The sequence below is a fragment of the Chenopodium quinoa genome, unplaced genomic scaffold, assembly GCF_001683475.1.
Source record: "Chenopodium quinoa cultivar QQ74 unplaced genomic scaffold, ASM168347v1, whole genome shotgun sequence".
Classification (NCBI taxonomy): domain Eukaryota; kingdom Viridiplantae; phylum Streptophyta; class Magnoliopsida; order Caryophyllales; family Amaranthaceae; genus Chenopodium; species Chenopodium quinoa.
In genome coordinates, this window is record NW_018745617.1 from 2,107,261 (window position 1) to 2,120,883 (window position 13,623).

Genomic DNA, 13,623 nt, shown 5'->3' on the forward strand with positions numbered 1-13,623 from the left:
GAAGCAAGCAACGACGAGCCTAGAGACCCCGAGGAGACACAAAAAATGAGCTTCTCAACAGAAAGGGAGTACAGTGGTCATCAAGAAAACAATAATGAACCTCTCAACAGAAAGGGATTACAAAGAAAATGGATACCTAAGAGGCACCGACCATAGTTGGAAGCTCACTACCACAGTCTCAACGAAGCAACTCCTTGACAGATGATCGAAGAAGTATCTCTCCACAAGAAACCAAAAGATGCATATCACGAGAGGAAATTCAGATATGAAGTTCTAAACAAGTTATTCAAGAAGGGCCAACCCAAAGATAAGCTCCACGGCACAAACGGAGATCCAGATCCAGAGTCGACGAAAATTCAACAAGCCTGACGCATCAACGGCACATCAGAGACTCAAGATAGATTAGGATTTTCTAGTTTTTATTGTAATTCTTGTAAGTCGACGTGGTTGTCGACACCTTAAGTGGTGGAGATTTTTAGAATCCAACTCCTTTTGATGTATTAGATCCCTTTTTAATGTTTTCTTAGAGTTTACTTTATGTTTCCTAGGCCTTAGATCCTATTATTGTGGTATTGTCATCTTAGTGTTCACTAGTAATTATTTTCATGTATTATCTAAAGCTCTTTAAAGGGTGAATGATTGAATGAAATCTTAAGCCTTCTACTAGGTGTTGTTTTGCTTGTATTCTTATCTGTTGTTAGACCTTTATAGATATTGTGTCTTAGTTTCATAATAGTTCCACTCCCCACCAACTTGATGCACTAAGAACTCGTGTTTCGGACCCGCTTATACCCGCCTTGAATTATCGGTCGTCACAAGCCCCAAACCACTCGCACTCCATCGCCAAAAGACAAGAGCGATCTTGAAATTTAATTTCCCACTTGTGTTGCTTCGTTCCCACAAGCCCCATTTTCGCATTAAGGCTTGCGCTCTAGCCGCTAAATGGCTAGAGCGCGCCGCTCGTTCGGCTGCTCAAAATCTTTGACTATGACACAATGCCTAGGTACAATGAAAAGGGAGAATGTTTATTTATTCGAAAGATAAGCATATTTCCATTCACATATAAAGAGTCGGTAAAAAGAAGTTCCAAACTGGATAAAAAAAATGTGACAAAAGTAATTGAATGCCAGTACAAATGTCACGAGAAGAATGTTGATTGATCAATCATATAAATATAAAGAAATGGTTGTAGACTAGACAACATACCAACATATACATTCATCAAGATAATGGAAGGGCACACATTACACAAGCAAATCTAGATACAATCTATTCACTTGCATTTTATGCGGTTTCCAACGCACATGTTTCATTAATAAACAATTGATTTACACATTAACAATGTTTGTGGATGATCATTAAAAGTTTAGCTAATTAAAATTTGAAAAATTTGTCAAAAAAACCTTTTAAAATCACCATTTTGCGAAAAAATCTTTTAAACGATTTTTGGTTAAAAACAATCACCACGTTCATTATTTTTGTGAGAGGAAACTCATTTCCTTAATTATTCTCTAATTTCCTCTCATTTCTTCTAATTAACCTCTAACCTACCCAATTACTTAATAATTAGATTACTAAAAAAACCACCACCCCTTCCCCTTCTTCTTCCCTTTCCCCCTCCCTTCGATGCAACCCCCTCACCCACTGGACCGCCGCCCAAGTCCCGGCACTTCCGACGACCTACCTCCATCGCCGGTTGACCCAACCTTTTCCCCTATTCCCCATTGGCGACCACCACCCCTTCGAATTTTTGGCTCTTATTTACTCACACATGCTCAAATCAAGACTAAATTGATTGCAATTTGATTCTAAATCACCCTACCATCACATACATACATAATCAAACGCAAAACAAGCATCAATTGCAAGCAAGATGCACCAAATTTAAAACCCCCAAATCTATTATCTAGGGTTTAATTTTCAAAATCAAGGATTGGTTGTCGGGCGTTGATTAGGGGGAAAGGGAGGGTTGTCTGGCGGTGGAGGAGGTCGTCGAAAATGGGGGCCGGGATTTGGACAACAAATCTGGGGGGGGGGGAGGGGTTTGATGTCACGGGAGGAAAAAGGAGGAAGGAGGAAAAAGGGGAGGAGGAAAGGGAGGAGGAGGAGGAGAGGGGATGGTGGTTTTTTTTTTTTTTTATTATATATATATTAATTAAATTTAATTATTTAGTAATTTGGTGGGTTAGAGTTTAATTAGAAGAAATTAGAGGCTATCAAGTTAGTTAGAGGGTAATTAGGGAAATAGTTCGCAAAAAAAAATCAACGTGGTAGTTTTTTTTAACCAAAAAACTTTTAAAAGGTTTTTTTTTCGAAAAATAGTGCTTTTAAAAGGTTTTTTTTTGACAAATTTTTATCATAATTTTGAGAAGGGGTACTAGTTAAAACCTGAGATCAAACATTATTTGGGCATGTGGCACTCTCTAAACCCAAAAAGTATTTATAAAATTATTCGCGCCTATATTATTTGCCCCAATTTTCCCCATTTGTGAATGAAAATGGGGGATTTGAGGGTGGTGCATGGATTGAGAGTTGGTAGATAATTAATATGGTTTGGTAAGAAATTTGCAGGGATTGAGAGTTGGTAGATAATTAATATGGAAGATTTGGTAAGAAATCCAAATTAACCCCCTAATTCTTACCTACTATATACCTTTTCAATACTAAAAAGGCAATTAACGTATTAGGATGGAAAATTAGAAACTTTTACGATCATTTTAAACCATTAGTCAATTTGAAAAAATAAAAAGTAAGAAACAATATAGTAAAATGGTAACTTTGAAAATTTCATCAATCTTATACCCCTTTCGTCCTATAATGTAGTTCTTGTTTGTGGTTTTTCACGATATTTAAGAAATAGGAGGAGAAAGTGGAAACCTCAATCAAGCATAATCAATCATAACATAGAAAACAAAAATTACTAAAAAAAAAGTGATGACAAAAATACTAATGTAGAAAAATGGAAAATTGGCTCAAATAATTATGTACTTCGTACATCTTAAACTATTACTCAAATTGGTAATTAAAAAAAATACGGAGTATATGTTAGAAGAAATTTTGTGTTTGTCAAAACAAAAATAAATGTTGTAAAAAGGAAACTTTTAAAATTCAAACAATCTTAAATTCATAAAATGATGACATAAATACTAATGGATAAAGATGGAAAATCAGAAAGTTTTACAATCACTTTAGTAAACTAGAAAAAATAAAAGGTAAGTTGAAATATTGTAAAGGAAACTTTGAAAATTCAAACAATCTTATACTCTTAATTTATAAAAAATGACAAAAATAAATATGGAAAATAAGAAACTTTCACAATGACCTCCAAAAAAAAAATGAAAAGAAAAAGAATTCACAATCATTTTAAACCAGTAGGCCCTGTTCTCTTCACCTTGAAAAATAATATTAAGTAAAAATAATCAGTTCAGTAAAAATAAGTTCAGTTCAGTAAAATTAATTTCAATTTAGTAAAAATAATTTCAGTTCAGTAAAAATAAGTTCAGTTTAGTAAAATTCAGTTTTCTTAAAGAAGAATTATAATAGAAAATCAGTAAAAAATAATTTAAGTTCAGTAAAAATAATTTAAGTTCAGTAAAAATAATTTTAGTTCAGTAAAATTAAGTTCAGTTCAGTAAAAATAAGTTCAGTTCAGTAAAAATAATTTCAGTTCAGCAAAATTAAGGTGAATCAAACAGGGCCTTAGTCAGCTTGAAGAAAATAAAAGCAAGAAGACATATTGTTAAATGGAATATTTGAAAATACCATAAATTTTACGAAGCTTTTTTTTTTGGTGCAGCAGGCCACACCCACATAACGGATTACGCTCGCATAATGGGGTTACTATTCACTCACATAACGGGGTTACTGGTTTTGTCAGGGTTACTTGTATTTTTTTTCAGGGGTTACTTGATTTTTTTTTTCAGGGGTTACTTGTATGGATTACTTATTCAGGGGTTACTTGTATTTTTTTTTCAGGGGTTACTTGTATTTTTTCAGGGGTTACTTGTATGGATTACTTATTCAGGGTTTATTTATATTTTTTTTTCAAGAGTTACTTGTATTTTTTTTAAGATTTACTTGTATTTTTTTTCAGGGGTTACTTGTATTTTTATTTTTTCAGGGGTTACTTATATGGGTTAATTCAAGGGTTACTTGTATGAGTACTTATTCAGGGGTTACTTATATGAGTTATTTCAAATGTTACTCGTATGAATTACTTATTCAACGGTTGCTTGTAAGCTCCATACCAAACCAGTAATACCCTACAAGTAACCCTTGAGCAAAACTAGTAACACCCTTCAAGTAATCCCTAACCAAACCAGTAACACCCTACAAGTAACCCTTGACCAAAACCAGCAACATGTACAAGTAACCCTTGACCAAAACAAGTAACACCCTACAAGTAACCCCTGACCAAACTAGTAACACCCTACATGTAACCCCTGACCAAACCAGTAACACCCTACAAGTACCTGTAGACACCCATTTGTGTCTCCCCAAAACCAAACCCAGTGATGAGTACCTTTCACGTCAAATCATAATCGAATGAAGTGAAAGTGTGAAAAGTTTAGTGTTGCGGGTAGTTTTAATTTCTTTTCTCTTCTCTCTGTTTTTGAAAACCTATTTTAAGAAAACATCCAATCCTGTTTGGTTGGTCCATGATATGGGTCCAATAGTAGTGTAGTTGGATAAAGTTTGAAAAGAGATTTCCAACGATATATTATAAGCCCAATTCCGATGAATATTGAGGAAGTTATGACCAATTTACTGAACTGGGCCTGGTTTTAGCCTTATATGCGGCCCAATGATCTAAAGGAGGGCCTAATATGGATTTATCATTCCTAATTCAATTAGGAATGGTTTTAGTCTTCTAGATTCTTCTAGAAGGTTCTTTTCATTCCTAATTCAATTAGCATTGATAAATTGACTTTTGTTAACTTTTTAGAGTTTTAATTAGAATCAAAGAACGTTTTTGAGGAAAATACGATTTTATCCTCCTGTACGGCAATTTCTATCTGATTTTAAGAAAACGCGTCAATAGCTTGGTCAGCGCCAAACGCCAGCTGTAGCGCCTGACGCTACGCTTGGCGCCTGGCGCTAGCCTTAGCGCCTGGCGCTAAGGTCAGCGTTTGGCGCTAATCTGGCTTTTTGCGTCAGAACTCTGTTTTCGATGTTTATCTTTTTGCTTGATTTTCTCTATAAATAGCTGCCTAAAAACTCCATTTGGATTCACCAACTCTCATCAAGATTTTCTTGATTACTTTCTCTCTTTCTTTTCTAAACTAGCCTTCTCTCAAATATAAAAATTCCGCATTCATTAGATTTAGATACACCTAGCCATATTCGAAGTTGCCTTCGCCCTAGATGTGAAAGGTTTAATTTATGAGGGTTTGGTCCCAAATATCTTTAAATTATTTAATTAATTATTTTATTATTTTCCTTGAAGTTACTAACGCGGGTATTTTGTTATTAGAAAGAGGTACGAGGCATCCAAGTAAGTACTTTAATAGTTTTTATTGATGTTATTATGTAGAAATCATGCTTAGGTTGTTATTATGATATTCCTAGAATCATGTCTAGGGTAATTTTAATATCAAGTATGATTAAAAGTATGATGCCTTTTATGTTATTTCTAATATTTATGATTGTTAGTATCATGTTAGGGCTAAATATATGATTTTTATTGTTTAGTGACATGCTAGGATTTGTTATTAATCTTGTTAGTATCATGCCTAGGATCTTGCTATTATTATGCTTTAACATGATTAATTTAATTATTATGATTGTTATTTCAATTATTATTATTATTATTATTATTATTATTATTATTATTATTATTATTATTATTATTATTGCTTGATCACGCCTTTTTTACATGATTAAAGGGAATTTATACTTGTAATCATGCTTAATAAGATAATTAATAATCTTATTTAGGGTTAATTCGATTATAATTCAAGTGATCGCCAATAATAGTTTTATTTGTGCATTAATATTTAATCAATATAGATAAACAGGTTTAGGGTTAATCCTATTTATTGCATGTTAGTCAGAAAGCGCACATGAATACGATCAGAATAAAGTAGAGGCCTATTATTAGGGCAGGTTCAATCTCTTTTAGGTTGGATTTGTACCTTCATCCCCGAACCCTATTTGGTTCAAAACCTTATGGAGTTGACGATCTCTTAGATCGTTAAGGGGTGTAACCTTCACCTCGTGAACGGTTTACAAGTTCCTAAAAAACTTGTTGGTGACTCTTTTGCTCTATCTTCTTTCCCTTTGGACGCCACCGTACTTTAGTGTATGATCACACTGGGGTTCAAGCTAGGGGTTAATGCTTGAAATATTCCCTACAATACCACTGACCAAACTAGTAACACCCTACAATTTTTTGACGTAGAATGTTCGATCTAAGATTCCACGAAGAAAACGAGCTCACATTTCTTTGGTTCTCATTGATTTCACTACTTCAAATGTTGTTGATGATCTTAAGGATAATTAATCACAATTTTTCACAGCAATATAACACCCAATTTCTACAATTTCAGGATTTAATTGCAGCAATTTGGCAAAGAGGAGAGAGAAAATGGGTGGAGTAGAGATATTGTTGTTGGTGATGTGTGGTTTGGTTTGAAGAAGAAGCTAAGAAAAGAGGAGAGAAAAAATGGGTGGAGTAGAGATATTGTTGTTGGTGATGTGTGGTTTGGTTTGAAGAAGAAGCTAAGAAAAGAGGAGAGAGAAAATGGGTGGAGTAGAGATAGAGTTATTGGTGATGTGTGGTTTGGCTTGGTAAAGAAGATAAGAAAATAAGTGATAGAAGAGTTGTGATATTTTTTTTAAAAAAAATAACAAAAATTGTGGCTGGCCACACGGAATTTGTGTAAATTTTATAATTCAAACAATCTTTACATAAGCTGGGTGTACAATTGTAGACACCTAAAAATGTCTTCGCAAAACCAAACCCGATTATGAACAACCTTTAACCGCCATTATTGGTTAAGTTGAGTATTTAACCTTTGGAGTGCTTAAATCCATATTCATTCCCAATACATTTCATAAACCAACTCATTTTAAACCCATTTCCCCAAACCATAACATATTTTCCTCTTTTCATGTCAACATTACAAAACCGAGATACTGATTTTGTGGCCCTATAAATTTGATCCAAATGTAAATTAGTTGGATAGGCCTTTCAATGAGTTTTCCAATGATATATCATGAGCCCAATTCCAATTTGCAACGAAGAAGATATGAGCAAAATACTAAATTCGACCCAAAATCGACACCCTTTCACTAAAACAGTCATATCTTAAAATCTACAAATTATTTTGACCTTATTTTAATTGTATTGGGAATTAGACTTGATAATCTTTCCAGTATATATTATATGCCTTATTCCGAGTAACGAATTAAAACTTATCATAGTTTCACATACGCGTAAAAAAACTGGAATTACCGCGCAACAGCTAAAATGCCGTGTCACGGTGCTTATTTTTTTGTGTATTTTCAAAGCTAAAATTCCGAGAGCTTATATACATACGATCATTGTATGTGGTCCCTACATACAATACCATTATAAATTTGACACATCATAAAAAGGGAAGAAAACTAGGAGTCAAATATAAATTGAATTCAAATGGAACTTAACCCATAATTTTAGCCAATAAAAACTTGACAAATTGTGGTTGTATGTAGGACCACATACAACAATTGTATGTGTAGCCTTTACCTAAAATTCCTTTTTCCTTGTTGCTAGTATCATTATTACGTTTATTATGATTTGATTTTCAAGGAAACACGAAAAGTGAGTAATTAATCACTTAATTACTCTTATTTTTATTCTTGTTGCTAGTATCATGATTAGGTTTATTATGATTTGATTTGACTAACAATTTATTGTTGAATTGCTTCCAATATTAATTTTGATTTTTACTATATTTTATGATCACCATATTCCATGTTAAAGAAAATATGTAATCAAAAATCACGCCTAATAAGATAATTTGGACAACCGGTTTAGGTTCCTTTTTAATCTTGTATTTAATTGAAGTGATCACAATATTTTAGAATTATATGTTGCGTTAATATTTAACCAATTTAACGTAATAGTATTTTGGAGCAAATTAAATCTTTGTTTACATGCCTTTGAGATCGCAGGAATCACTTTTCAGTATAAGAATTGAGTATAGGCCAATACTGGAGGATGTGACTCCATGACTCACTTCATACCATCTTCCCCGATCCTCCTTTCGTGGTTTCGAACCATATGGAGTTAGTAATTTCATGGATTATGAATGGGGTGTAATCTTCACGGGTCAATCGTTGTTGCCTATCGTTATCCCTTTATTCGTTGTTGCCTTTTATGATCCGTGAACGGTTTACAATTTCCTTAAAAACTTGTTGGCGGCTCCCGACTTTCCTTGTTCCTAATCGTTGTCCCTAGTTGTATATGTTAATTCCCACTTCCTAAGAGTGTCAAGCATACTTACACATGCTTAACGTAGGAGCACTTCAAACGACACTTCCAACAATAAATATAAGAGCAACTCCAATGATAAGCTATTTTGACAATTAGTTTGGCATGCCACATAACTTTAAAGCTAATTGTCATTGTAGATACTTTGAATTCCAATGACTTGCTATTAGCTTACAATTTAAATGAATTTCACCTCCTTAATTAAATTTTTATATTTCATTTTGTTGATTCTATTTTTTATTTATTTTGGTAAGTTATTCTTCAAGCAAATTAGCTTGACAAAGTTAATTTTCTTAACCAAGCTAATTATATTTTCTAGCTCCAATGGTCAAGCTAATAGCTAGAGATTATTTCATATTGCAAGCAAGTCCCTAGCTACAACCATTGGAATTGATCTTACTTTAGATGTGAAGTTATTCTTTCTTTCTTACTTTTTTTTTTTTTTTTTTTTTTTTACAAAAGTGAAGTTATTCTAAAATAATGACAATTAATGTTAACTCGATGCACAGTAAAAATTATGTACTTCCTCTTTCTTTTTTATTTGACTTATTTTGACTATTCACCATCTCTCCTTTGACCGTATTGTGTGAATAATATGTAAGAAAAAAATATTCATGTGGAATCTTATTGAATTTGTCTCAATAAGTACAATCATAATATATAAATTTTATAATTTTAACTTATGGAGAATTAAATTTATTGATTTTTAAAGAAACAAGCCAGGTCAAGTAAAAAAAATAGAGAATAGTATTATTTATCAATAAAAAAATTTCTCTATTTTTAAAAAATTATAATGTATATAGATAAATTTATTATGTTCTATAAAATTTTTTCTTAAAATCACGTTTTTAATTTGTAATCCTTACCTTATAAAAAGTACAAAATAACTCTTATGAATTGTATAATATAATGCCAATTATACCCTTCAAAAACGTGTATTTACATACATACCCTCATTAATATATACAGGTTATTTTTAATGAATAGTGCTTGGATAATTATACCCTCTAAAATATTTATGTACTTTTATGCTTTCATTAACGTTAGTTGTCTTGGATATTTATACCACCTAAACGTAGTTGTTTACATATTTTCTCTTATCGTTAATTTAACTTAATTTGTGATTTACACGTCCTTATCTTGTGTGGCTTGTATCTTCTAAAAAGCCTATGTTTTTATTTTTATCGGAAACTAAAGTAGATGTTGAAGTTGCTAGACCGTTATTAGATATGTTTACCCCTACTACCTCTTTTGGAGTCGATGCTATAGTACTAAGGGGGTCTTATGGTTTTTTCTTGGACTAGTGCATTGGTGACTTGTATTTTATTCTCTACAAATGTCATCCTATGTAAAATTGTTGAACCTAATGATGATATTAAGTATGTAGCTTTTGTTTACGGTGCCCCGTGTCTTGAAGATAGAATTTTGGTTTGGCATGAGCTTTCTTTTATTAATCAAAATTACCCAAAGTGTCTTTTACTTGGTGATTTCAACCAATTAGAGTTTTTAGAGGATAAATTAGGGGGAAATTCTTTTATTAGGGGAGTAGATGATTTTATTGATTGGCGTCTATTTAATGATGTCTTTGATGTTCCCTTTTCGTGTCCAAGATTCACTTGGACAAACAAAAGACTTGATTCAAATTTGATCGTAGAAAGGTTGGATAGAGGCTATTTTACACCGGATTGGTTTGATGATTTTCCTAACGGTCGTATCACTCATGAGCCAATTTTAGTCTCCGACCATGCGGCCATCCTCTAAGACTCGGACCCCTCCATTATCCGTTCTTCTCGGCCGTATCAACTTGAGCTTTGGTGTCTAGGTTGTCCGGAGGTAAAGTCTATAATTAATACGGACTGGCAAATTACTAATGTTCATGGCTCTTTTCCTTTTTGCTTAGTAAGGAAGCTGCGGAAAATTCGGACCATGCTTCAAAAATGGTGTCTTGACCATAAGAAATTATGGGGAATAATCTAGAGAAAAATTACGAAGGATTTAGGAGTACTTGGGAATAAAATTTCCTCTCTAAATGAAGCTCACAACTACCTTGATCATTGTAGGAGTTTATAGGTACTACGCAGCGAAAATAACATAAATCATATTCAATAGAGTACCAATCCCAAGAATCACATACATAACACACAAGACACATAATCATACCTTTGACGCGTGAATTCCACGAAGCTATTCGACAGGCAAATCAAGGAGAGAATAGAGCCCCAAGCGTTGCTCCTCTACATAGTCCACGAGATTCGAACGATCCATCCACCAATACTAGATTGGTCGAGTGATTGAGGAAAACCACGATCACCACCTTTACGGACAACCGACCACCGCACGAACCACCACCACCACGAGTCACCACCGGTTCCGAGGAGGAGGAGAGAGCCGTGTGAGAGAGAGGACTTTGAGAGGGGTTGGGTTTAGTGTTTGCTAATTCGGGTTTGATCACACTGATCAATTAATTCCTTCCTACTCTTGCAAACCTAGGCACCTAGTCTATTTATAATCTCATTATAATTAGACTAGGGCACGAATCCCAAAAACCTCTTAATTCCCCTACATGGCCGGCCACCTAGAGTGATGAGGCCCATGATGGGCCTCGTCCTCTAATGCTCGATCTAGCCCCTTTGTGTGACCTTATAGGATCCGTCCAATTTGTCTTTGGGCTATTTTACTAGTCCAAAGATCGATAGTACCTCTAGCTATGGCAAAACGACGACCCAAATTTACGAACTTAATTATCTCCATAATTTGATCCAATTATATATCTAGAAGTTGCACACGATGAAGACATAACTCCTTCAATCTCCCACTTGTCTGAGACTAGGGTGCAATATTCAAATTCCTTAAGTCAATATGTGTGTCGATTTGATAATATGATTGCATCACATGTCGAGATCATATCAATCTATAAATAGTTTCTTAAAATCTGAGTTAGAATTACAAAACCAAATAATTACCGTGTAATGCATTTGAACGCGGCCACGTATTTTCTGAATTCTCCCTCTTCAAGCGGCCATGACACATTTCCTAATTTAATAGGTAGACTCTATCCAATCTTGTGGTAACATGACTCCCACTCAATTTTTGAAATAACCGGAAAACACCCTTTATAATCTCCAGTTACGGCTAGACGTTTGAGTATACCACAGTCTCAACATCCATTGAATGAAATCAATGTTCCATTCATGTCAAAAGAATCCACTAATATATACAGAAGCTCTATACTTGAAATTCAAAGTAGGTCAATAGTTCGATCATGCATCATTCATGCATATCCAAGTGATTGACCGAGCATCACTATGCCTCTATAGCCCATGAAACTACGCTATCCAATCAATCTTACATGCTAGTTCATTTATTGAAATCATTTATGTCCACTTTAATGATCTCGAACTAGGAACTCAAATAATATATGAATTTTGTTCACTTGTGGGGTTTCAATTCACTAGGTCATGAACCTGATGAGCCCATCAATTCGTAATTATTTTGGACATTTTATTTAATTTCCAAAACCATAATTAAATAAGATAAATAATAATTTCTATTGTAAACATAATTCTGCAAATTGATGCATTTCTCATGTAATATGTTTTCTCAAAACATATACAACTTAAATTATATAACTTGCTTCAATCCTAAGACTTTAATATGACTCTCATATCTTAGTCCATGGAAGGGGTTTAGTGATTTCTCACTCATAATAAAACTTTGCAGAACACGACCTTCCGCTGGTCAATGATCTCATAATTGAGGTGATATCTCATATCCTTTTGTTTGGATTTGTGATGTGACTTTGGCTCCTTTGTTCTTAGGCAAAGGTGACCTGTTAGTCACTTAACATTTTAATCCGAACTTCCTCTCTAACTATCTTACTATATTTTAATACACATATTGTGACATTGAGTATGCAACAGTGCTCTGCTTTGAACTCTTCAAGCTCACTGTTCTTCTCCATCCAGACACAAATATGCATTTAGATCACCATCTAGAATCATCTTGCCTATTTGGAAAACTTGCATTCGTGTAACCTTTTGACAACTTGCTTAAATTACCATTTAACACAATAGCTAGAAATATTCCTTTTAGTGCTTCTCAAGTACTCAAGGACTGTTCTTGGTAATTCTCCGTATGCTTATTCTGTATTTGCTTGAAACCTACTACACATGCACAATTCATATGCAACATCTTGCTTTGTACATTTCATAGCACATATAATGAACCTTTTGCAGAAGCATAAGGTACACTATCCATACAACTCAACTCTATTAGCTTTTGAAGGCATTGAGTTTTACTGAGTGTAATACCATGAAATATGGGAAGACATCCTCTCTTAGAGTCTTGCTTCATGAACTTGCCAAGATCCTTATCAACATAAGTCTCTCAATTCATTCCAATCATTCTTCAAGATTCACTTCATGGATCTTAATTCCCAATATGTACTTAACATCTCCTAAGTCTATCATATTGAAACAATCTTTCTAACCATTGCTTGATTTATTCAAGCATTGATATATCATTTCACATGAACTGTATGTCAACTACATACTAGACTAAAAGACCAATTGCTCCCACAAAACTTCTTGTCTCTACAAGAATCCTTTTCGTTCTACTAAGGAAATCAAACTGTTTGATTGCCTGATCAAAACGAATGTTCCAACTCCCTGATGCTTACTTCAATCCATAAATGAATTTATGAAGTATGCAAAACTTTCTAGGAATTTCTGGATTTCAAAACTCTTAGGATGTATCATATACATGTTCACCACCAAGAACATTTCATGAAGGTGATTTTTATATCCATAACTAGAATAATCCGAATAGACTTACTCAACTAATAGGTTTAACCCTATTTGTAAGACTATTATGGACTAACACATTTTTACAAACATGGAGTCCATACTGGATTTCATGGCTTTTAGGCCATTTCCTGAGTTGGCACTTATCCAAAGCTTGCTTGTAGGCCAAGGACTCTAACCGTTCTAATAAGAAAATTTTAGAATCCACCTTTTCTCAGAATTTCAACAAACTGTTTGTTTTGATCCCAAGTAACCTACGATAGGTGTGAGCAACAATAGAATTATTCTGTTCAACTCTTTGAAGACTTTCATTCTAGGAGGACGATAGAAGCCTCACTAGTTGAA